Raw genomic sequence first — 23,759 nt, 5'->3', positions numbered from 1 at the left:
CCGAGCTAAAAGTAGCAAATGCCTTGTGAATTCGAAGTTATGCCTTTAATAATGACCCTTTTACTCCCTTGGGTTCCAAGCTGCTCTAGAGCAGAGTGGATGAGTTCCCGTTACCCTGGGGACAGGCATGACATCCACCACCGATGGGATCCAAGCGGTGGGCATTTCCACTGGACAAAGTGACGACCTCTGACCTCGGCAAGGGTGGTGGTCACAGCCTGGCTAACATCCATGTGTGGACGACCTTCTGTCCTGTGGTCTCTGCAGAGAAGACAAGTCAGAGGCACAGCCGCACACGACTCAGATTATCTCCAAACTGCAATGCTGAAAGTCCAGCACTGCCCAGAATGCTTCATGATTCAGCTCTTCCCATCGCATACAGTACTCACAAACAAGAGGGTGCTCACCATGCCTCCAGCCCGCCTTTTGCCTCTTTATTCAGCCACTCTTGCAAGGCTCTCCCAGATCAGAACACAGAGCTCCTGGGCCCAGGGACGCAGGTCTGTGCTTTCAGGGTGTCAGGCAGCCCGGCTCTTCTTACGCTCAGGCTCCAAGTCCCGCCACTCTTCTTTAAAAAAAATGTCATTTGGCCAGAGGGTGTCCCCCACCCCCAGAAAAAATAGGTCAGCTAAATTTTTTGCCAGTGTAGCCAAAGATTAAAGCACATGCTCAATAAAAGGTAGGCTGCAGACACTGTGTGAAACGCAAAAACAAGTGGCTGTAAACCATCCCGCAACCCACACACTTTTGCCGTTTGTTTATTGCTTCACCCAACAAATGTGCTAACTGATAGTCAAAGGCACACTCTGACAAGACTGAATATGCTGACAATATGAGAGCCCAAGTGAGTAATTGTTTCCACCACTTACAATAGGATTAAGCATTTATCAGATGAGGAAAACGCTGCCATTCAGCTGGGAGCAGGGGTGACAGTTCAAATACAAAGCATTTGGAGTACGTTTCTCTATCTGATAAACATCTCCATCTATTTTCTTGGTTTTCCATCAATTTTATCTCTATAGAAATCGCGGGATTCTGTTTTTAAACACCAGACAGATATATTTACATTCATTTGGGTACAAATAACTATACGTGTATATGTGAACTGTGTGTATTTAAGTGTCCATACAAATACATACCATGCTGCTGCTGCTGCTAAGTCACTTCAGTCGTGTCCAACTCTGTGCGACCCCATAGATGGCAGCCCACCAGGCTCCCCCATCCCTGGGATTCTCCAGGCAAGAACATTGGAGTGGGTTGCCATTTCCTTCTCCAATGCATGAAAGTGAAAAGTGAAAGTGAAGTCGCTCAGTCATGTCCAACTCTTCAAGACCCCATGGACTGCAGCCTATCAGGCTCCTCTGCCCATGGGATTTTCCAGGCAAGAGTACTGGAGTAGGGTGCCATTGCCTTCTCCGGATATATACCATAATGTGCTATAATTCACACCGAAGTTATTTTGCATAGCAAACCATATTTTAATCATTTTGATAAAAAGATTTAGTGAGCACATTGTATGTGCAAAATCTAAGGGCTAGCAAGGGATTCAGAAGTGAATAATAAATTCAATATGTTCTCAAGAAGCTTACCATTTTTCAGTTAGTTAGAAAGACGAGTAAACAAACAACTATTAGGAAAACTTAATCAAGTGACCATAGTGATGTGAAGAAAGTATTATTGGTATTTCAAAAATCATATATAAATATACACACACAGATGGGTATAGATTAGGGGTTATCAATCTCTTTCCATAAAGAGCCAGAGAGTAAGTGAATTAAGTCACGCATGCCATAATCAATGTTGTCACTACTGGACTCTGCCATTGTAGCCAAAAGTGTCCATCAGTTCAGGTCAGTTCTGTCACTCAGTTGTGTCCGACTCTTTGCGACCCCATGAACTGCAGCACACCAGGCTTTCTTGTCCATCACCAATTCCTGGAGTTTACTCAAACTCATGTCCATTGAGTCAGTGATGCCATCCAACCATCTCATCCTCTGTCGTCCCCTTCTCCTCTTGCCCTCAATCTTTCCCAGCATCAGGGTCTTTTCCAATGAGTCAGCCCTTCACATCAGGTGGCCAAAGTACTGAAGTTTCAGCTTCAACATCAGTCCTTCTGATGCTTTTGAACTGTGGTGTTGGAGAAGACTCTTGAGAGTCCCTTGGACTGCAAGGAGATCCAACCAGTCCGTCCTAAAGGAGATCAGTCCTGAGTGTTCATTGGAAGAACTGATGTTGAAGCTGAAAAGCCAATACTTTGGCCACCTGATGCAAAGAGCTGACTCATTGGAAAAGACCCTGATGCTGGGAAAGTGTCCACAGACAACCTGCAAATCAGTGGGTGTGGCTGCTTTCCAATAAGATTTTATGGACACTGAAATTTGAATTTCATAGTATATATCACATTCTTGCAAAATATTATTTTTCTTTTTATTGCTTTTTTCAACCTTTTTGAAATGTAACAACTATCTTTAACTCATGTGCTTTGAAAACAAGAGGTGCACCAGCTTTGACCTGTGGGCTACGGTTTTCTGGTTCCCAATGTAGAAAGAGACAAAGTTAAGTGGAGATCACAACCAACTGGAGTGTAAAAGACAGAACTCAGGAAAAAGCTTCATGGAAAACACAGCTTTCAAGGTGAATCATGAATAAGGAGGCTGTTTGGAAGAGATGGTGGAGAAGGCAGTGGCACCCCACTCCAGTACTCTTGCCTGGAAAATCCCATGGATGGAGGAGCCTGGAAGGCTGCAGTCCATGGCGTCGCTGAGGGTCGGACATGACTGAGCGACTTCACTTCACTTTGGAAGAGATGGTAGTGATGCCAAAATCTCAGCCTCTGTGCCCCGGTTGCCAAATCAAATCTTGGAGACAGAGTTTTGGGTAAAGTAGAAAAGAATAGCTTTATTGCTTTGCCAGGCAGAGAGGGCCACAGCGGACACAGGCCTTCAAACTCTGTGTCCCAACCCAGGGGGATTCGGTGAGCAGTCTTAGAGCGATGGCTGGAGGGCACGGTTGCTGATGAGGATCAGAGTGTGTGCTGGGTCTGCACTCCTTTCCCCTGGCCTCAGACGGTCTCTTGATGAAATTCTGCTGTTCTGGAGGTTATCAAACCATGACCTCCTCTCTCAAATGAAGAATGCTTTGTAAAATAGTTCAGTTCAGTTCAGTTGATCAGTCATGTCCGACTCTTTGTGACCCCATGGACTGCAGCATGCCAGGCCTCCCTGTCCATCACCAACTCCCAGAGCTTACTCAAACCCATGTCCTTTGAGTCAGTGATGCCATCCAACCATCTCATCCTCTGTTGTCCCCTTCTCATCCTGCCCTCAATCTTTCCCAGCATCAGGGTTTTTTCCAATGAGTCAGTTCTTCACATCAGGTAGCCAAATTATTGGAGTTTCAGGTTCAGCATTAGTCCTTCCTATGAACACCCAGGACTGATTTCCTTTAGAATGGACTGGTTGGATCTCCTTGCAGTCCAAAGGACTCTCAAGAGTGTTCTCCAACACCACACTTCAAAAGCATCAGTTCTTCGGCACTCAGCTTTCTTTATGGTCCACCTCTCACATCCATACATGACCATTGGAAAACCATAGCCTTGACTGGACGGACCTTTGTTGGTAAAGTGATGCCAAGTGGCTAGCGTCTTCCATTTTGGGTGGAGTGAGGGCACGGGTTAGTCCCACAGAGGAGCTCCGTCAACGGGGAGCCCAGAGCGGGGAGCCCACCCCGAGGCCGTGCTGTGGTTTCTTGGCTTCTCCTTCCTGGTTTCTGCATGCCCTCCCCTCACCGATCAGCAACTGCTTGAATCTGCTGCTTGGAACTCAGGGAAGCCCGTGGAGGCCAAAGCTGTTTCTTACTAACTGGAAATGGCAGGCACAGAAAAGCGTCCATGCCCAGAAGCCCCACAGGTCCTGCTCGGTTTCAGCAACAGGACGGGAAAGGAAAAGGAAGTGAGGTGAAGAATGCCAGGCTGAAGAGTTTGGCGGTGGCATAAAGGAATTCACGGCCAAGGGACAGGCTTTGAAGAGTCAAGGAAATATTTTAAATCAGGGGAAAATTATCCCAGCTGGTACCTGGAAAGCAGAAGGAGGGAGGTTTACTGAGGTTTGCAACCCATCCAGCTGAGTTATCATGAGAGACTTGACTTTCCAAAGGGTCCATGGGACTGAGAATGGGAGGAAGGATTCAAGGGACAGTGATGAAGCTGTGGAGAGACCTCACGGCAGAAGGCCTATGGCACGTGAGAAAAGGGATGCAAGCCAAACCAACTCTGCGGTTCTCATGGAAAAAAGAGTCATTTTTTAGGGAGATTACCGGAAGGACAACCATCATCTCAGAGCACATGAAGGCCCAAAGGAGTTGACGGTTCCCTGGTCCCAAAACAGTCTCCACACACAGCCCGTCTTCTCTAGCTGCAGATCACCCGTATCCTACCATGAACAGCTGAGATGGCTTCAAATCGGTATGGAGGATTACCTCCCAGCAATACCTTTCCAAGTACTGTGAAAATCCGAGCTCAGATAGCTGTCATTCATCCTCCACGTCTTGGCAGAAAACCAGTTAAGAACCACTGCTACCGATGATTTCCAAACCTAAAAGTCTCACGTCTCCTGTTAGTCAAAACCTCTGCAACACTGAATGCTGAACTTTGCCTTCGCCTTATTTATCTTCGTGTAAACCATAAGCCTGGACCTCAGAGAGATGTTTGGACTTCACGTGCAGTCTGAGAATCCTCAGCCTACGAGTAATGCTGTCTGACAGAATGCTCTGCCAGGAGGATGGTGTTCTGGTCTGTGCTGTCCAGTATGCGAGCCACTAGCTCACGTGGTTAGTGAATACTTGGGATGTGTCTAGTATGACCCAGGAACTAAGGTGTAAATTCACTTTATTCTGAGGCACCTTTGTGGCTAAGTGGCTACCTTGTAGGGCAGGGCAGGAATGGGTGATAATCGCAGCTGGGGAGTGAGTGCGGCAGTCCCGGGAGTAACATGAAGGACATACCCAGAATCCTAGAGTGAGGTGGCATTTGGGGCTGGCAGGAGGCAGAAGAGCCATAGAGAGGGGCACAAAACGAAGTCCTTGGAAAAATTCCCCCCAGATTGCCTAGGCTAAAGAGCAAAGGAGATTTAGGAGGGGAGACTGGTCACCAGTTTCAGCAGAGGTGTAACAGACATGAGGAAAGACAAAGACATCTTCACAGAAAATGGGTGTTAGCTGATCGCTAGGGACTGCTGATGCCTGTGGGAGTGTGACCTGGGCACAGTCAGATTGCAGCGGGTTTAGGAATGACCTGGCAGGGGCTTGGGGTCGGCAGATGCAGACTATTCTCTATAGGATGATAAACAGCAAGGCCCTAGTGTCAGCACAGGGAACTCTGGTCAATATCCGTGATAAACCACATGGAAAAGAAGAGGAAAGAGACTGCATACATACGTATAACTGAATCACTTCACTGTACAGCAGAAATTAACACAGCGTTGTAAATCAACTACACTTCAATTTTTAAGAGTTTTTAAAAAAAAAAAAGAAAGAAAGAAAGAAAAACATCCTAAAGCACCCTCAGTTCGCTTTTGTCTTCAGATAGGTATTTGCTTATCCTGCCCCCCAGAGCTGCTCATTCATTTTCTCCCCGCAGATCCCTGGGGAGAAAGACGTGACTTTCTTCCTTGTGCGTTTGCTTCCACATCTCATGCAGATGTAGCTTCTCCTGAACAGAGACCTGAACATTCGTGGCAAAATGCACCAACCGCGATGCTGGAACCCTGTTCCAATGTGGACTATATTTGAATAAACATGTCTGGGTCACTAAGTTCCTCCCAACAAATGTTTTAACATCTTCCCATTTCTTTCTCACATTTGTTCAATTCATTTCAAAAATAATAATCATTGTTCTTTGCCCTTTTGTCCAGTTTGTTACTGTCTTGTATTTTTTTTTAATTAGAGCAATTTAGTGCAACATGTTATGTGTCTGATTCTAAATGTCGACAGTAAAGCTCTCCAGACTCATGATTTCCGTGACAAATGTAACTCCATCTCATTGCCGAGTCACAGAGGCACAGCATTAACATTTTATGCTATATGACAAAATACTGCACTTCTGGAAAGGGCCGGAATTGATGTTACTATGACAACTCCAAATTTCTGACTTTGGCATGTAAAATTTCAAGGGTACAGTAGTGTTACAACACAAGAGTGTTTATACAATTTTGTCTGAACACCAAGATCTTTATTACAAGTCTTCACTGAGAGCCATATGAAGTGTCCCTCCACTTACAATACACATCAGTGAAAGAGATAGGAGGATATATGTGGCTGCAAAATATTATGAAATCAATTAAAATCTTATTTCTTTTTGTAGCAGCTACACTTATAAACACATACATACAGTATGAAGCCCTGGATACAAATACAAATAAAACATAGAGAGAAAACATATAAAACCTCATAAATATACAGTATCCTGCCTTATCAATATTCATTTATGCATATCTCTGCACTCACGCATTAATAAAAGCACATATATTGGATTTGAATGTGTGAGGGATGGGTAGGGAAGCTGTAATCAAGATATTCAAGCTCTTCTCTTCATGGAGAAGGATTACATTATCTCTCTCAGCCTATTATGTCTTCTGAAATTTCCAAATGTATGTTTTGGCCTCTTCAACTTTAGTCTTTTGCATTTAAGTAATGAGACAGTTAAGTACAATAAATGGATCACTCAAGGGCATTACAAAGAATGTTTTGATCTATTTAAAGCCTTTAGCTTCAGAGCAAAGGCCTGGTTTACTGTGACCTTAGTGAATTCAAGCTGTTTTGTTTCACTAACAAGTGAAGCATATATTTCAATAGAGTTAATGTATGACTAGCTTCTTAAAAAGACTCCATTTCAGGGGGTTGGGAGGTAAGGGGAGCTTATTTCTAAACCCCCGCCCCAGATGTTTTTAAGAAATCATCTCACACACTGCTATACATAAAACAGGTAAGCAGCAAGGACCTACTGTTTAGCGCAGGGAACTATACTCAGTATTGTGTAATAACCTACAATGGAAAAGAATCTGAGAAAGAACAGATAAATATATACCTATATATGCACATATATAGTCAGTCGTGTCTTGACTTTTTGCGACCCCATGGCCTGTAGCCTGCCAGGTTCCTCTGTCCATGGGATTCTCCAGGCAAAAATACTGGAGTGGGTTGCCATGCCCTCCTCCAGGGTATGTATATATATGTATATAGAACTGCTCTACTGTATATATAAAAGAATCACTTTAAACTAATACAACATTGTAAATTAATTACATTTCCATTGAAATAAAGAAAGCATAATGTCCGTCGATGAAAACTTGAGAAATATATGGTCTTGCAGCTCTATTTCATTTCTGTTAGTAATTAGTGGTACAAATATAGTTTTCTTCAAAAACTCAAAGCCCTGACACTCTTTTGGAGAGATCTGTGCTTTTTCTCAACTGACCCTTTCCGGTTTCCCCACGGGACCCAGGGTTCAGGACCCTTCTGTCTTTTTACTGGGTGACTGTCAACGCTTAGGCCACGCCCAGTTCTGAGAGGAGATTCCTGTCCCTTAGGTGTCGTCCTCTTCTATAGCTTGTTACACCTTTGGCAGCTATGAATAATGCGCCAGCGCCCTTACTAAAGATCAGTTGTTTCATGGAACCAGGATGGATAATTAGCAGATTAATTCATTAGAGTCATTCTCCTATTATTGAACCAATCTTCTGTATAAGCAAGACGTCCTTAGTTTATGAAACAATATTTGTGCCTATGAGTGAATAATCATGAGCCTACTTTTCTAGAAAGAGTTTAAAAAGACATTGCATTGTGTTCTTACCGAAAACGACTAGAAGCTTGTAACAGGGGCCAGAGGCAACTGAGGGCACCAGGAGTCAGGAAGTGGAACACCTCAGACACGGAGCCTTGGTCTCATAATAGCTCACGTTTACTGAGCTCTTACTGAAAGCAAGGTGCTGGCTGTAGACCCTTTCAGCTGCATGCTGTAATCCTCACAAAAACCCCACGAGGACAAGGCAGTGATACAGCAGGCGAAGTGACTTGTTCAGGTTCCTACAGCCAGAAAGCAATGAGCCAGGATCTGAATCCAGGCAGCCTGGCTCCAGACCACATGCGACTGTTTTCTTGACTTAATTTTATCAGACCTCTTACGGAGAGTCAGCGTTTGGGGCATCGAGCTTTGGACCCTCTTGGGGCACTCCTGTTACCCTCTGAGGATGTGATGGGTCTTCCTATGAGTGGAAGCTTCAAAGCAGTTCCTCGCTGTTCAGACAATTTTGCCCCTTGCATGTCTGATATTGAAATATGTCCCTTATGTCCCTCACGTCAGTGACAGAAGGAAAGGCCAAACTTACACCTTAGTGGTGAAATTTTCTCTTTACGGTTGAATAGATTTTTTTCTTTTTATTAAAGTAATAATCTTTTATTACAGAAACGTTTTAAAAATAAAACCAACACTCTTAATAGTTCCACCCTCTTCGTGACCACTCCTGGTAGTAAAGCCATGGATACTGGCCCTTTAACATATTCGCCATTCAGGTTGCTCATATGTTTCAGTCCTAAAGGAAATCAACCCTGAAGAGTCATTGGAGAGACTGAAGCTAAATATAAAGCTCCAATGCTTTGGCCACCTGATGCAAAGAGCCAAAGCGTTGGAAAAGACTCTGATGCCAGGAAAGATGGAAGGCTGGAGGAGAAGGGGTCAATAGAGGATGAAACAGCTGAACAGTGTCTCCAACTCAATGAACACAAGTCTGAGCAAACTCCTGGGACTGTGAAGGGCAGGGGAACGTGGTGTGCTGCAGTCCATGGGGTCACAAAGAGTCAGACACACCTGAGCTACCGAACAACCCCCGTGAAGTTTCACATCTATCTTATTTATTTCACTTTAGATCATAAGCCTCACGCCTCTTATTTATTACCAAGTCAATGGCTTTATGATATTTCATTGTGTGTGATATCTAATGCGTTTACAATTAAACCTTTGTGTTTCCCTTCTTTTCTTTTTTCACTATTATAGATAATACTGAAATGAACGTCTGTGTGTGTTTCAGATTATTTCTAACATGAATAAGGTAGACGTTTAGATGTGGGATTACTCTGGCAGTGACATAATCCTTTACAAGGCTCTTTCTGGTAGTTCCTGTCAAATTGCTTCCTAGAATCTACTATCGAATTCTCTCTAGAAGCCTGAAGCATTTAGTGAAACAACTACTGTTTGAGGAGATTAAGTTCAGGTATGTGCCAGTCCTGTTAGCAAGGTAAAGCTTCAGAAAGCTCCATGTTTGAAACTCATTAACGTCAGCTTCTCAGAACTGCCTTCCCAAAGTCGGATGTCAGGCGCATGCCCTTGGCTTTCACTGAGGACCATCAAGGCCACAACCATGCGGATAAAGCCACTGCTGAGAACTGTCTCCGGTGTTAGTCCTGATCCCTTCAACGGGAGTGAACAAACTTTGTCTTCCTTGACTCACTGGTACACAACTGTTTTTTTCCTTTAGAAAAAAAAAAAAAAAAAACATAGTTCCATTTCTGCCTGGAAAGTCAGGAACCCTAAAACTTCAGTTAATATCCTACAGTAACTTACAACTACAAACTTTTCAGGAGCAAAAGACTGCCCACCCTCTTGTCCCAATATGGCACTCCAATCACATCTCCTATTATTGCTGCGAGCAGATGCTCTGCCCTGGACAATTGAGGCCCCACTTTTTGATGACTCTTCCGCTGTCTTCGGTGTGCTCATTACATGCCAGTTCCCTTGTTGCAACACCTCATTTGAATCGCACATGTGAGTCTATATTCTTACTTGCCTTTTATGTCCAATTTGGTGACTGGGTCATAGGCCCCCAGAGAGTGTCTCCCCTGTCCTCATCCAGGAGGAATTCTTATAGGAGAGGATCTTTTAGCTCAGGTTTATGTAGTGATCTCTATGGAATCTGTTGTGTAATCCCCGAGGAAATACAGTGGCGTGAGAAGAATCCATTATTGCCCCTTATAACGTTGAAGGACTTAAAATCCTTTTATATCATAGTAACCTCTAATAAAGGCAGTCACTTAAGTTTGGAAGCCATTCTCCTGCACAATAGAGACGTAAACTGCTAAACGGCTCTGTTCTCATTGCTGGTCCCACAGCTTAGGACACGGTCTCAGAGAAGAGTCTCCTGAGTGGTCAGCAAAGCAGACATGTTGACTCAGTACCCATTACATGTACCAAACCTCTCTCTGAGAAAAGGGGACGTTTCTGAAAACTCTCTTTCAGTTTGGTTAGGGTCTGGTACCCCTGCACCAGAGACGGTTTCTCATCAGCACTCCTTAATCAAGAATATGTCTGTTTTGCAGGAACATCTCTGGAGAGTGCTTGTGTCCTCCGGTAAGCCACTCTTCTTCAATACGGAAGCTCGACAAACCAGCTCGCATCCCTCTGTAGCCCCTAATGATTCCCACTCGAATTTCCAGAATTGCTTGAGAACTATTCAGTGGGTCTCTCCCTTTGTGAAGTCAGACTTTGACCTGTATGCCGTAGTCCGGAATAGAGTCATGAAATGTGGCTGAACAAGGTTTTTGAGGAAAGAACCAGGGTCAATGTTCCCATCAGCAAAGGAACCAACTCACTGAGGAAGCCACCAGGAGAGGAGGAAGTTGGAGGCAATTGAATTTTCATCTGGAGAAGTCTTCAAGTCTCAGGAGGGCAGGGTAAGGAAAACAGACTTCTTGATCAAGAGGATCTTCGAGTCTCTCATGTCTGAAGTGTGGAAACATCCCAAACTAGCCATTGAAAGAAGATGAGGCAGCTTTGAAAGAGGCAGTGACAGCTTCCCCTAATTCCATCCAAACCCTACAGCAGAGAAAATGCAGACGACATCATCCCACTCCTAGAGACCGGGAAGCGGCTAATGGAGCCATATATTCATCATATTGATTGGTCCATTGATTTTTTCCCCATTTTTAAGCACCCTTTTCTTGGTCCTGTGCCAGAGATGCTTTAAAGAACTTAAACAAGACTTACACCAAATCGTGCCAACGGCCTCCAGGGAACCAGCAAAGTAACTTTATCTGTTGTCACAAGCGCAGCTGTGCAGGTGAATCCCCTTCAGAAGAACCTGCAGAATCTTGGATCCAAACAGCCACTCAACCTATCAAATTAAGAACTCCCACAGGGCGGGGAGGTAAGGAAAACCTAAGTGGTGAGCCTGGACAGTTGGGCTAAGACATTACAAAGAAAAAACTTTGCTCAGGTCGCCCTGCTAATGAAAGTTGGAAGATTCTTATCTCAGCATCAGGGGTACGGATGGAGCATATCCACTCTCACAGGAGCAATCCCAGAAATTCTGGCACCCCCAGTTCCTTAATGCATTAGTGCCCTAGTTCTCCTGTATTTGAGAACCATCTGGAACGTAGTTTAAAGAGCAGGTCCCTAGATACACCCTCATCCATTCTGGTTCAGTAGGGAGAGGGCCTAGGAACCCGCATCATAACAAGCAGATTTTTAAGTGAAAGTGTTCTTTGGATTCAACTTCTCCAACTCTACAAACAAGTTTACTGCAAAACTTTATTTGGTATAAAATGAATGCTGTTGAGTATTTGGAAGGTTGATAATTATCCCTTAATTGTTGGCCATTCATCCTCATCTAGAGAGCCCCTGGCCAACCCATGAGCAGAAATACGCAAAGATTGGTGTTAACTAGAAATTTTTGACTCCAAGTGGCAGAAACTGGCTTACTGATTTCAGTCAATTCAAGCAAACCAGGCCTGATGCTGAAGCTGAAGCTCCAGTACTTTGGCCCCTGATGCGAAGAGCGGACTCACAGGAAACACCCTGATGCTGAGAGAGATTGAGGGCAGGAGGAGAAAAGGGCAACAGAGGGTGAGACAGTTGGATGGCATCACCTACTCGATGGACATGAACTTGGGCAAACTCTGGATGCCCAAGGATGGTGAGGGACAGGAAAGCCTGGCTTGCTACAGTCCATGGGGTCCCAAAGAGTCTGACAAAACTGGGTCCTGAACAGCAAAAGCAAACCAGTGAGGCCACAGTGGTGTCCCCTGGAGTTTGATGCCCTGAGATGTGGAACTAGAAATTCACAACACTCTGCCACTCTGATTTCTGCTAATCTCTCTCTGTCTCTCGAAACATTCCTTTCCTCCTTTTCTGTTTGTGGATGCCCCAAGTAACCTGATTAAACACGTGAGAGCTCTACACATGAGACTAAATTCCAACTCTAACCTGGGTGTGTTGCTACCTACAGTACAACCGATACAAATCCAAGGTCACCTAGAGGTCAGGTGTCACAAGAAGGGTGGAGGGTAATCTTGACTAGAGAGTGGTAATGAATTCAAAGTTTCAATCATACTTTTTCTGGGCTTCCCATTTATCTCAAATCCTCACCCTCCCGAGAGGGATATCTCATAACTAATCATGTCTTTATAGCAGGAAACAAATGGCTCTTTCTTAGAAGGAAAATAAAATATTATTACATGGACCAGCAGCAGGTCAGCTCAAGGCATAACTGTCAAAGTGAGGAAAAACAACGTGATGCCCTTCATCTTCTCTGCCCAAGTCTACACTCCACGTGCGCCTACTGCTCACCCCCATCCTCTTTAATCCACAGAGTATGATTTAATCATTTGCACCCACTGTACATGGGTTAAGCTGATCTGTCCTTTACTCCAGGGAAAAGATGCCCACGATAAGCTGAAGAACACCCATGTGAGTGTCAGAACATTAGTTTTATTTACCCTGAAGGGGTCTCCTTCCTGGAGCACTGGGTGTATGAGTTAGTTCTTGTGCCAGGATTTTGTGCCTCTCACATGTGAGCAATAAAGCAAATCAAAACGGACAGAGTATGATCAGGAGTCCTGATCTCAAAAGCAGATGTATTCTCAGATATATCTTTTGGCACTTCATGACCTATTTGCCTGTATCAGGAGGATTTTCCGTTTTTAAATATTTAAACAGGGTGAAAGAGTTCATTTCATCCTCAGCGACAGGCAACCCCCTTGGTACTCGGCAGCTTGAACAGAATTTTCTTTCTGAAAAAATTCATCCTCCGAAGGTTGAAGGTGGAGGTGTGTGTGTGAGCGGGGGGGAGAGGGGCGGGTTGGGGGGAGTTTGATCACAACTTAGCAAACCTTGGCATTCTTTACAAACACTGTCATCTGCTGCCTGGGGGGCGTTTTCACCCGCCCAGGTGTTCTCTACTGGCAGCTAGTTGGGGTGTATGCATGTGCGTGCGTGCGTGCGTGTGTGTATGTGTGTGCTGGTTTTAATCAAGCCCCAAACTTCTTTGCCTGAAATTTTATAAGTTCTTTCTGGGTTTAATTTGTGCATTTGAAGGAAGAATTACTAATAAGCATCTGGTCTCTTGAGAACAGACACTCATCAAAGTAGCCCATCAGACACCTGAGTCAGCTTCAAATGAGTCTCCCTTTAAGTCCAAGGAGCACAGTCTTACCCTTTCGGGCAAGCGGCGGCTCTTCTTTAAGAGGGGTGAGCTCCGGCCAGTGAATCCAGCAGGACAGGAAGCAGAGATTTGTTCCCACACCTCCTCGACCTTTCGGGAATCCACGCTGGAGGAGGGGGGTAGGGCGTGGACTCACAGGAGCCACCTGGTGGCTCTGTGCGGAACAACAGGCAGAGACACAGGTTCTGGGTCACACAACAAATCTTTGGGGGGCACGGGGGGAAGGGGTGCGGGCAAACCAGACCTCCGGAGCGGAACTCATGGGGAGGGCGTGCTAGTGATTCTGTGAGACCCCTGAAGGGAAGGAAGCGCTGGACAGCCGAGCTTGTCTCTGCTACTCAATCTGTCTTCCGTAACCGCTTCAGGGAGATGGATAATACAGCAATATGACCAACTCTTTATGACCCAGTGGGCTGCAGCACGCCAGGCCCCCTCCATCACAAATCCCGGGGCTTGCTCAAACCCATGGCCATCGAGTCGGTGATGCCATCCAGCCGTCTCATCCTCTGTCGTCCCCTTCTCCTCCTGCCCTCAATCCCTCCCAGCATCAGGGTCTTTTCCAGTGAGTCAGCTCTTCGCATGAGGTGGCCAAAGTATTGGAGTTTCAGCTTCAGCATCAGTCCTTCCAACGAACACCCAGGACTGATCTCCTTTAGGATGGACTGGTTGCTTCTCCTTGCAGTCCAAGGGACTCTCAAGAGTCTTCTCCAACACCACACTTCAAAAGCATCGGTTCTTCTGTGCTCAGCTTTATAGTCCAACTCTCACATCCATACATGACTACTGGAAAAGCCACAGCTTTGACTAGACAGACCTTTGTAGGCAAAGTAATGTCTCTGCTTTTAAATATGTTGCCTAGGTTGGTGATAGTAATATGTAGTGATTCAGAAAGGAAACTTGGAGACCCAGAAAGTTGAGTCAGTCCTCACCTCACCAGTCGCTGGCCTCACCACCTGGAACAAGCCATTCGGCCCTTGGAGCCCATGAAAATGAGAATGATAATGGTACTAGCCTCATATGTTTGCTGTGAGAGTTCAATGAGATGATACATGACACGCAGAATGCCTGGCAGGAAGCATGTGCTCCAAAGGTTGTACACGGATAACAAGCAAGCACACTGTCAGGCTTGTCTGGGAAACTCTGTTTCTCCCTCAAAATGAGAGCTGTGCTTTTCTCGCAAGCCCAAAGGTCTGATGACAGAGCTGCCTTTGAGAAGAGGGGAAGAATCTTTTTAGAAGCGCTGTTAAGTCAGTGTATTCCTTTTGTGATGGTCAGCTTCAGTTAGCCAAGTAGAAGGGACTTGTAGCTCCTCTCCATTTATGAGGAAGGTGCCCACTGGGTGAAAATTCCATTTCTCTTTGTCTTCATTGAGCCAGATTTGACCAAACTAGATGTCATGAAGCCTTAGGAGATATTAGTCAGACAGAAACAGATTTATTGGCCAGTTCCAGCAGCTTACTTCAATGTCCATTAACATGAAAGTTGCGAGTTGGTGATGTTTACATGACCGTTCCATTTATCTCATTGAATCGTTACAACAAGCAAACGAGGTTGTGACTGTGCAGAGCGATTCTGTCTTAAACCGCATCTCACCCAAAACCAGAGGGGATATTTCCTGCCCCGTTTCCTGTCTGTCTGCTTTCTTGTTCTTTTTATTGAGTGTTTTAACATCAAGAGATTCTTTCTTGAGTATTGATCTTCTGGATGCGTCTGAGAGCCTTGCCCATTCCACAGATGACTTGCCTCTGCCCAAATACAACGGGCAACCTGTTAAGGGGAAAACAGTTATAGACAAATACTGTCCAAACCCAATAGACTTCCATTTTGATTGATCTTTATGTGTGTGGGTAGTACCTCAATGAGAAAAACCTAAATAGAATAAAAGTGTGTAGAGGATTAAACCTCCTATTATTAGTGGAAGGCACCCGTCAGTCAGCTTCTTCTCATCCCGTTTCCCAGGCTAGCTCCGTGAGATAAAAGTCTTCCTAGAAAGGATTCAGAGCACAGGAAGGGTAGTGGGGTAGGGCTATTATAGCCTTATTAATTTGGGATACAGTTGAGGTGGCATGGAAATTAGTGTCAAGGAATTCAAAGAATGTCCAAGTGTAGGGACATCAATATTTTAAGTTTAATGACAGAAGGCATGTTTTTGACTCTCTTCCGTCGTATTGTGCAGGAGAAGGTAACAAGAATAAGGAGAAGGCCAATGGTTTTCCATCCCTACCAGGGTGTCTGATGTACTTTGTTGATTGTATTTTATTTTGAGAGGTACTACATGAACAGGAATTATGTGTAATATCACAGGAGCTTATCACCGTGCAATGCTTCACTGTTTGAAAATTCCTTTTAAGTGAATTGTTCAGTTTGATCTTCACAACAATGAAATGAATTCCACAGATTATTATTAGAATTCAAATTTGACAAATGAGGTTCCAAGAGATTAAGTGACTTGTTCAGGTACCTTCTGCTAGTAAATATTCACACTGAAGATAAAAAGATGATGTTGCTGGGAGCTTAAATGGGATACCAAGGAAACTTTGGAACTTCCTCCCCTGCAAATCTTCTAGAAACCAAGTGTTTTCTTTTCTGAATGAGGCATTTTGACAGGCGGTTCTGATGGAAGGTTAGGAAGAGACGACCAGAAGACCTCTCCTAAGTATCCTGCTAGCCCTGTACTCGCGACCGCTTCTTGCTCTCTGAATGGAAGGGCGGTGATGATAATAATTAAGCTTTAGGCTTCCGTACTTCCTTTCATCTGAGCTCTTCAGCCAGACAGGAAGGAACCACCCTCTGCGCACCGTATGGTTCTTTGCAAGCTGGTCCATGTCCGTTAACTCGCTAGACTTTAACTGGGAGGGAAGGACAAACGTCTGAAGGAAACCTCAGGAATCTGCACCCCCAAACGTGTGGTCAGGGCAGCTTTTTATAGAGCCGGATGTCACCGTTTTAGAAAACTTTCTGAACAAATCAAGTTGCTGCTCTCCTGCATAAAAATGAAGTTAAGAAGGCGTCAAAGCCTCTAGTCAGCAACATCTGCAGGTTCAGTGGGAGAGTCTGAAGGCAGAGCACGAACAGAGATGTGAACACTCCCAGCTCTGTGCCCGCCTCCTCCCAGCCTCCCACCTGCAATAGACTGCATTCATATCTCCCAGAGGAAATATGCTATTACTGATAATATGATCACTGAAACACTGGGAGTGGCTAGATACCAAGCTCTGGCAGTGGGTTAATAAAGGGCCTAATGAAGAACAAAAAATCCTGCCAGTCGCTGTAAAAAAAATATTGCCCTTGGGAAATTATAAATCAGACACCATACTGGGAAGCTAAAATATACATACATATATATATATATGTACATACGTACACACACACACATACACACACTGGTTTGCTGATAAATGCAGGAGTGGGCAGACTGGTGACGAAGCAAACGTCACTGGATGCCCTTGAAGTTCCAGTCCACCTCATATGATGCAGTTAAACGCCTCCGCAGTGCAAAGCCAAAACCACATGTACTCAGCCTCGTCAGACCACACTGCACCGCGCGGCAGAATCAGCACGCCTGGTCCACAGATTCCTCCTAATCCCCAGCACCTCTCTCGCCTTCTTTCCTTTTATGTTTTTCTCACCTTTTCACTCATTGGTTTGTCTAATTTCACACTATTCATCTCAACAGACTCTTACAAGCTGCCTCTGGACAGAGACCTGTGTTGAGGGTTTGCTTCACTAAGCCCCCCTGAGCTGGTCTGGAAAGAACCCAGTGCAAAGGAGGTTCATGGGCAGCCTCACCCCAGGGTGAGACCATCAGGGACACACGCAGGGGGAGGCCTGACCAGTGGCTCACCTTCCCTTCCAGCTAAATTGTCAGTGATCTGGAACAGGGCATCCCTGATAGCTCAGCTGGTGAAGAGTCCACCCGCAATGCACGAGACGGGTTCACTCCCCAGGTTGGGAAGATCCCCTGGAGAAGGGAACGGCTACCCTCTCCAGTATTCTGGCCTGGAGAGTTCCATGAATTCTGTCGGGTTGCAAAGAGTCAGACACGACTGAGTGATTTTCACTAACAACTAGAAAAGGAACCACCCTTTCTAAGACTGGGACACTCCCACACTTTCCTCTCGAGCCTGCGGGCTGCCTGACGAGATCCCGCTGAACAGCTGCAGCTCCTGTCCCGGCGTCTTCCTTTCCTGGGCCACTTTTGCCATGACCACCTTCTCACCTGCTGCCCTCCAACAAGCCAGCTCCTCCCCTACGGCGACTTCCGCTGACTCTACCTGGTTGATTGCAGGCCGACCGTTGACTCCTCACCAGGCAGGTCCCAGGGACTCCAGGAAGGGGCTGAGCGGTGCCACGGGCCCGGTGCCAAGGAGGGGCCTCTGCCCGCCCCTCCCCAGCTGGACCAGCTCTACTTGCCCACACTGGTATCTCTCCCAGGAGGAAATGCAGAGACGCTGAGACGTTTTGGGAACTCCTTTTCCTTTCTTCAGGTGGGAGGAGGGACTAGGGTGTCTGATTGTCCTTTCATTCTTCAAGAATTCCAAAAGGCACTTCCAGAATCACGAGGAAGTTCTCTTAGAGAAACCCCCAGTGCCCAGGAGGACCCTGAACTGCAAACCCCCAGGAGATAACACAGGATAAGAACTCGAATGTGAGGACCATCTGGGCCTTCATCCCCAAGGCCTGTTTCCTGAAGTTCGCATTTTTCTGGAGATTGCTAAAACAACCGCATAGGAGCGACACTGTCCTGGTGTCAGAGAGTCACTGGCCCCACAGATGGATTCAGTTTTTTTTTTTTTTTTAACTGAGATGAGATGAGAATATGTAAATCAAACTTTCCCATGGATTCAAGGATAGGGGAAAACAGGAAAATAGTAAAAAAGAATACACAATTTGGTAATCTGATTCATATCTGACAGCTTTTCATTGGCACACAGTGTGGCAAAATGCAGAATAACAAACTGCAATGAAGCTTTCATATACTGTATTAAATTAAAAGCATACGGGCTATCTAAGATTACAGGCCATACAATATGGATGGTAAGTTATACTTACTTTATTGTTCTGAGATCGTGTCCTGCCTCATCTTATTTCATGAATAGTCCTCTCTTTTAATAGCAGGTTACATATTGCTTTTATGGGGTCCTAATTTGGTAAAATAAAAAGCCATCTTTCTGTGTTGCCCTCTCACTTTTGAAATTTTCCTGGTCTCAGAAATGCAAAAGTTCTGGAACTCGCCAAAACAAAGGGGTGTCTGCTTGCCTTGTTCCCCATCTGCCTCAACATGACAGACTTTCCCCCATGACTGCATAACCAGTCACCCCAAACCTAACCAGCATTCTTAAAGTACAAGCCCAAGGCAACAAAGTTCCCCCGCCTAAATGTGTGAGTTGCCTTGCAAGTCCAACCTCAAAATATCAACGGAAAAGTTTTCTTCTGTGGCCCTTCCTCTGTCTGTCCAGCTTGGAGAGAGAAGTGTTCCTAAAGGGTGTTGCTGAGACGACATCTACCACATGAGACAAAAATGAGATGGGGGGGCTCCCATGTTTGCACTGCCCCCATCTAGAGCTAAGCCAAAGGCCAGTTTCCCTTCCACACACACGTAACAGTGCATACTTGTTACTATACCATACAGTACCACATATGTACAGTACATGTTTGGTCATGCGTATTATCAGAGCGAGCTTCATCATGTTACCAAATGTGCAGCCACCAGACTGCTTTGTCAAATAAAGTCCTTGACAGAATTTAGTTATTTAGTCATTTTAGTTCATAAGTGCCAACTTCCAGTATGTATCACTCAATACCAACTGTATAACCCAACAAAGTTGGGTTAACTAATATTTAATTCAGCAGGTTCTGTTCAAATAGCTCTTGGTCATTTGTAACAATAAGGGCTATGAACAAGCATGCTATTCAACTTTAATCTCCAAGTATCAAAGAAATGACTGGCATCCAAAGGAGACCCTGATGGGCAGCCAGGGGACCACAGACCATTCCTTTAAGAATCAGAATTCTAGGGACCCCAAGCTGTGAATGAACAAGCCAAGCCTCTGGACCAAGATGTTGGCTTGATGGATTCTGTCTAGGTTTATTTGCTGGGCTTTGTGATTCCTGAGTTTTTACTTCAGCTATTTTTAACATGTCCCAGCTGTGCTGAGAGATCTTGAGAGTCTTCCGCCTGAATTGGGAATATTGGGAGATATCATAGGAGATGCCTTGAGTCCCCATCTGGATGTGGAGTTAGGAAGGGGAAGGAGCAGGGGCTGTGCTGCGACGTGGCCCCCAAGGACACGCATCTCAGGGACAGCGGAGAAACGAGAGAAAAGATGAAGGATCGCCCGTCGGACAGTTCTTCCTCTTGGACGATTTTAGAGAACCAGGGCGCTGTTTTACTAAAGATACCGTGAAATGCTGTTAGGTAATCCTTAAGGATAAGGACAGAAAATCAGTCTTTGAAATCGGTCCGTGAAGCTTCTTGGTGGTTTCAGCCAAAGCAGTTGCAGCAGAACAGCAGGGGTGGCAGCCACTCTAGAGTGTGTCAAAGGCTGAATTCCCACCACCTCGTGGCAAATGGAGGGGGAAACAGGGGAAACAGTGACAGACTTCATTTTCTTGGACTCCAAAATCAGATGGTGACTGCAGACATGAAATTAAAACACACTTGCTCCTTGGAAGAAAAGTTATGACCAACCTAGACCTTGTACTAAAAAGCAGAGACATTACTTTGCTAACAAAGTTCTGTCTAGTCAAAGCTATGGTTTTTCCAGTGGCCATGTATGGATGTGAGAGTTGGACTATAAACAAAGCTGAGCGCAGAAGAACTGATGCTTTTGAGCTGTGGTGCTGGAGAAGACTCTTGAGAGTCCCTTGGACTGCAAGGAGATCCAACCAGTCCATCCAAAAGGAAATCAGTCCTGAATATTCATTGGAAGGACTGATGTTGAAGCTGAAACTCCAATACTTTGGCCACCTGATGTGAAGCGGTGACTCATTGGAAAAGACCCTGATGCTGGGAAAGATTGAAGGTGGGAGAAGGGGACGACAGAGGATGAGATGGTTGGATGGCATCACCAACTCAATGGACATGACTTTGAGTAAACTCCAGAAGTTGATGATGGACAGGGGGGCCTGGAGTGCTGCAGTCCATGGGTTGCAAAGAGTCAGACACTACTGAGCTACTGAACTGAACTGAACTGACCTGGATTCAATGAAAATGAAGAAGTATCCTTCGCAGACCAATCTCAGGAAGTTGAGCTATGAAAATGTGTATGGACATGGGGCAGTAGATGAAGAAGTGACAGGGTGGAGGAAATGTGGGCATCGGAGACAAGATGGCAAGTTGGTATTATGGGGACAATCACTCAGGAAGATAAAGATTGATGCTATAGGACAGAGAAGGGCCAGGTGGGCAAAACATTTACCAATGAGACAGGAGATGAGCTCAGAAGGATATACAGAGGTACCAACCTCTGAAAGGAGGAGTATCACTTCATTTTAACAGTAAGAAAAGCGAGGATGGTTACTGCTGCAGATGGACTTGAACAAGTCAGTTTAATCATGGGGGGAAAATGACAGTTTTGTATCTTGCGGTTTCTACTTACATGACAACACTAGGCTATTAGCTGAAAAGAGAGGGAAATAATTAGGAGTAGAATAAATCTTTAAACAGTGGCTCAGACCGTAAAGCATCCGCCTACAATGTGGGAGACCTGGGTTCAATCCCTGGGTTGGGAAGTTCCCTGGAGAAGGAAATGGCAACCCACTCCAGTACTCTTGCCTAGAAAATCCCATGGACAGAGGAGCCTGGTGTCCATAGGGTCGCAAAGAGTTGGACACAACTGAGCAACTTCACTTTCTATTATTTTTTTTATTGTTGAACAGTGAGTGTTAAGAAATCCTTGAGGTCTGATTCTTGGCTTTTTTTTCCCCTCAGCTATGTCATACTCCTTCATGTGCAGATATGGAAAAGGCAGGAAAAGTTGGACCAGGGCCGGTAGAGCTTACAAACTTCACGCGACAGAGGGAGAGAGGACAAGAGTGTTGGCATATTTGCAAGGGAGAACTTTTCATCACAAATCTAGCCATGAAGTGAAGGGAATTGATAGCAGACATAAGTCAGTTCAGTCGCTCAGTCGTGTCCGACTCTTTGCAACCCCATGAACCACAGCACGCCAGGCCTTCCTGTCCATCACCAACTCCCGGAGTTCACTCAAACTCACGTCCATTGAGTCTGTAATGCCATCCAACCATCTCATCGTCTGTCATCCCCTTCTCCTACTGCCTCCAATCTTTCCCAGCATCAGGATCTTTTCCAATGAGTCAGCTCTTCATATCAGGTGGCCAAAGTATTGGAGTTTCAGCTTCAACATCAGTCCTTCCAATGAATATACAGGACTGATTTCCTTTAGGATGGACTGGTTGGATCTCCTTGCAGTCCAAGGGCCGCTCAAGAGTCTTCTCCAACACCACAGTTCAAAAGCATCAATTCTTCTGCACTCAGCTTTCTTTATAGTCCAACTCTCACATCTATACATGACCACTGGAAAAACCATAGCTTTGACTAAATGGACCTTTGTTGGCAAAGTAATGTCTCTGCTTTTTAATATGCTAACTAGGTTGGTCATAGTTTTTCTTCCAAGGAGCAAGTGTCTTTTAATTTCAAGGCTGCAGTCACCATCTGCAGTGATTTTTGGAGCCCCCCAAAATAAAGTCTCTCACTGTTTCCTCTGTTTCCCCATCTATTTCCCATGAAGTGATGGGACCAGATGCCATGATCTTCGTTTTCTGAATGTTGAGCTTTGCTGCTGCTGCTGCTAAGTCGCTTCAGTCGTGTCCGACTCTGTCCAACACCATAGACCGTAGCCCATCAGTCTCCTCTGTCCCTGGGATTCTCCAGGCAAGAATACTGGAGTCCATTGCCATTTCCTTCTCCAAGGCATGAAAGTGAAAAGTGAAAGTGAAGTCGCTCAGTTGTGCCCAACTCAGCGACCCCATGGACTGCAGCCTACCAGGCTCCGGAGTCCATGGGATTTTCCAGGCAAGTTTTCTGAATGTTGAGCTTTAAGCCAACTTTTTCACTCTCCTCTTTCATTTTCATCAAGAGGCTCTTTAGTTCTTCTTCACTTTCTGCCGTAAGGGTGGTATCATCTGCATATCTAAGGTTATTGATATTTCTCCTGGCAATCTTGATTCCAGCTTGGGCTTCATCCAGCCTGGCATTTCACATGATGTACGCTGCATAGAAGTTAAATAAGCAGGGTGACAATATACAGCCTTGAAGTACTCCTTTTCCTATTTGGAACGAGTCTGTTGTTCCATGTCTAGTTCTAACTGTTTCTTCTTGACCTGCATGCAGATTTCTCAGGAGGCAGGTCAGATGGTCTGGTATTCCCATCTCTTGAAGAATTTTCCACAGTTTTTTGTGATTCACACAGTTGAATATCCCAATACTTAGGCCACCTGATGCAAAGAACTGACTCATTTGAAAAGATCCTGATGCTGGGAAAGATTGAAGGCAGGAGGAGAAGGAGACCCCAGAGGATGAGATAGTTAGATGGCATCACCGATTCAATGGAAATGAGTTTGAGTAAACTCTAGGAGTTGGTGATAGACAGGGAGGCCTTATGCTGCAGTCCATGGGATTGGGAGGAGTCGGACACGACTGAGCAACTGAACTGACTCAGTCAAAGTCTTTGGCGTAATCAATAAAGCAGAAGTAGATGCTTTTCTGGAACTCTCTTGCTTCTTCGATGATCCAGCAGATGATGGCAATTTGATCTCTGGTTCCTATGCCATTTCTAAATCCAGCTTGAACATTGGAAGTTCACTGTTCACGTACTGTTGAAGCCTGGCTTGGAGAATTTTGAGCATTATTTTGCTAGCATGTGAGATGACTGCAATTGTACAGTAGTTTGAGCTTTCTTTGGCATTGCCTTTCTTTGGGATTGGAATGAAAACTGACATTTTCCAGTCCTGTGGGCACTGCTGACTTTTCCAAATTTACTGGCATGTTGAGTGCAGCACTTTCACAGCATCATCTTTTAGGATTTGAAATAGCTCAACTGGAATTCTGTCACCTCCACTAGCTTTGTTGGTAGTGATGCTTCCTAAGGCCCACTTGACTTTACATTCCAGGATGTCTGGCTCTAGGTGAGTGATCACACCATCATGGTTATCTAGGTCATGAAGATCTTTTTTGTATAGTTCTTCTGTGTATTCTTGCCACCCACCTCTTCTTAATATCTTTTGCTTCTCTTAGGTCCATACCATTTC

Source organism: Budorcas taxicolor, chromosome 1 (genome assembly GCF_023091745.1).
Source record: "Budorcas taxicolor isolate Tak-1 chromosome 1, Takin1.1, whole genome shotgun sequence".
NCBI lineage: Eukaryota > Metazoa > Chordata > Mammalia > Artiodactyla > Bovidae > Budorcas > Budorcas taxicolor.
Note: the sequence above shows the minus strand (reverse complement) of the source record.